Below are 3586 nucleotides of genomic sequence, written 5' to 3' on the forward strand. Positions count from 1 at the left end.
TGTCCTCATAATAAAAGCAGCCAGCTGATTGACATTTGTAGTCTCATTTTCACTTCCCATTCATTAAGTTTGTCATCATGAAGACTCAGAGAGTGCTGTGTCAGGCTATATTTCTAGCTATATTCACTTCCTTTTTGCTTATATCTGGGAAGAAGATACCAGAAAAAAAGCAGAAGAAGATACAACAGTTTATGTTCCTATTGTGTTTCAGGGTTTCAAAGCACTTTGCTCACAAAAATTTTGTAAGATAGGTGGTACAATAATCATTATTTCCAGTTTAAACACAGATCAGGTGAGTTACTTGCCCAGAGTCACACACAGAAAGTGTTGGAATATTGGTCCTTTTATTAAGTCAGTCCTCTTAGTAGCATGCACTGCTCACTCTTTAGACCATTCCTATTCTGTTCCTAGTGATTTTTAGATAAAAATATTTTGCCTTTTGGACAGAAGTTTTTATCAATCTATCAACCAACAAATATTTATTAAGTGACTACTATATGCTAGGCACTGGGATAAAAATACAAAATGTGTCAATCTCTGCTTTTAATAGTTTTACATTTTCTTTGGAGGACACACATATTTTTAAAGAAATAAATACAAGATATGATTGAAGTCATATCCATAAGGGAATTACACATCTACATATGCCCATGAACAAGTTCAAAGTTTCCTTTCCTGGTTTTGTTGACAGTATGGGAGCTTTGAAGCCTACTTCCTACCATGTGGCAACCCAATACTACTAGAAGTTGGGGTTTTGGTATGACATGGCAAGGATTAAGCAGTCTACCACTCCTCACCCACCCACATCTCCCAGTGATAGTAGGCAGGTTTCTGAGACAGTTAAACAAGAGACCACTTCTATCTTGTCTTCTTGCTTCTACTGTCCCATGTATCAGCTAGTAAACTCTATTTCTGGACTTCCTGTGAATTGGGATGTATAAATAGGTAATGCTCTTTCCTTGAACTTATTCCTACTCTCTTGTGGAACAGGGACTAAATTCAATGAACTCTTGGGCCCCTCACTGACTTTGCAACATTAAAAAAAATTTATGAGAGTGATTGAGGGTCATAGTCTAGCCTTGGAGTTGACCTTGCAAGTTTGAGAGGTCTTGTGGACCCGGCTCCTATTGGGTTGGAGTTGGTTAATTTCAGGAGAACTTCTGCATTGGAGGGGCTAGCCAGAGGCAAGAAGATTGGCCAAAATATGATGATTTTATTAGCAGAATTTGCCAAGTACTTTTTTTGACAATATAGAACCAATGAAAATACAAAATGTCTAACTCTCAGACTTGCAAACCACCTCATGTTCTGATGAGATTTAAATAGATAACTATAGTAGTAGCTGTAGATAATTTACTGGATATTGGTATGAGTTATTTTGGTAATGTAAATTCTTAGCCTTTTGTGTTTAGCATTTCTTTTAGGCATATGAAAAAATTACCTATTTTGCATGAAAAAATAGCCATTTCTAATTCATAGTATGAATTGAAAACTTTTAAATACTTACATGATTACTTATTTTTATTTATTTTCTTTAATATATTATTACTTTTTTTGGAAAATATAGATAGCCTTAACATAAGCTACAAGTAAATTTTCCCCTAGAGTTCTAGAGTAGGATGTTAATGAGCTGAGAGAGTGAGAAAAGTGAGCCTAACACTTCTTATTAGAGGTCAGGCTTCTTCTTGATTGAACCTGGTCCAAACTTCAAAGCAGAATTCTCAAAAAGGAAGTGGGAGCCGTTCTCCGTACTGCTTCTAGGTCCCTATGAGTGCAGACTAATAACTTTTAGAATTAGGAAATGTTCATAAAAGAAAGCACTTGAATTGAGCTTTGGAAGAAATCCTCAGATTCTAAGAGCTAAAGATCAACTAGAATTTTTCAGACAAGGGGGATAGCCTATACAAAGGCATGGAGGTAAAAAATGGGATGTATAGAAAGCAGACCAGATTTTGTTACAGTCTCAAATGTGTAAGTAATATAATCAAACAGACTGGACTAATTTTTAATTCAATTTAATTTTTTTAATTAATAAAAATTTTCTCACTCCCCCTCAATCCCTGCATTGTCCACATCCAAAATATGTTTCATTGATCACCTTGACTCTATCCTCTCTTTGTTGACAGATGGGTAATCTATTTCATCACTGACCCTCTGGAATCGTGGTTGGACTGCACTGATCACAGTTCTGAAAACTTTTAAAGTTGTTTGTTTTTAAAATGTTATTATATAAATTGCTCTAATTCGTCTCATTTCACTCTGCATTAGTTCATACATATCTTACCAGATTTCACTGAAATTATCCTTTTCATAATTTCTTATAGCACAATAGTGTTCCATTATATTCATATACTACCATTTAAGTGATTTTCCAATTGATGCTTACCCCTTTAGTTTCCAATTCTTTGATAAAACTACTACAAAAAGGCTGCTAAAAGTATTTTTGTACAAATGGTTCCTCTTTCTCTTTCTGTGATCCATTTGTGATTTAGGCCTCATAGTCATAGATTCTATTTCTGAAGGATTTTAATTGCCAAAAATGGTGATTCACCAAAATTTGTTGAACAGAGTATGACATGGAAAATCAGTTTTAGGAATATTAATCTGGCAGCTATGTGGACAATGAATTTAAGAAGGGAGAAATTGTATGTAAGGACTTCAATTAAGAAGCTTTTATGTAAGATATGATAAGGGCCCAAACTACTGTTCTCATGGTATAAGAAGAAAGAAGAGGTATTGATGAAGTGAGTATGATAAAACTTGACAATTAGATTTGAGGTGGAATGGGATGAGGGAGAGTTCCAAATCAGAACTCATTTTCTTTTCTCAAAAACCCACTATACTTTCTGACTTACCCATTTATAATAAGTTACCATTCTTCTAGTGTCCTGGTTTATCATGGTAGAGATCAAGGGAGGCAGGAGTAGCCTCCACTGCAACTGGGAGGGCATTGAACAAAAATAAAGAAGTGGTGGAAGCATGAGAAAGAAGAGAAGAAAATTTTGAAAAATCATTTGTACATGTTCCATCTGTTGTGTAACGGTGTTAAAGTTGTAATGATTACACTATTTTCCAAATAAATGCACAAATTGATAGTTATAACCAATTGTCAAGTCCACCAACTGGTCTTAACTAGCAAGTGTTGACCGGTGAGCTTGTCACATATTGTCTGGAAATCCAACATGCATCAAGAGGAACATGTATGTAATGATTGTTTAAAATACTGTACTACATGCCATACATATACATACAGCACATAGTTATATAATGCAATATTACACCATCAAAATTTCAATGTGGGAAAAAATCCACAAATTCACAATAAGTTATTAAATTTATGATGTGTCATTTAAAACTATATATTTTACATTTTTCAAAAATGATCCAAATTTTTTTAAAAAAAAAGGATTAATGAGAGTAGATTTCCAGGAGGGCACTGAATAGTTTTCTTTTTGAAAGGGGGCGGTAGGCAAAATAGGTTTGGGAACTTCTGCTCTATATCTCTCACAAATGTCCCCTTCTCTCCACTCATATAGCTACTATTCTAGTTCAGATGCTAATCCCATCTAGACTGAATTATTGTAAA

Source organism: Notamacropus eugenii, chromosome 2 (assembly GCF_028372415.1).
Source record: "Notamacropus eugenii isolate mMacEug1 chromosome 2, mMacEug1.pri_v2, whole genome shotgun sequence".
In the NCBI taxonomy this organism is placed as follows: domain Eukaryota; kingdom Metazoa; phylum Chordata; class Mammalia; order Diprotodontia; family Macropodidae; genus Notamacropus; species Notamacropus eugenii.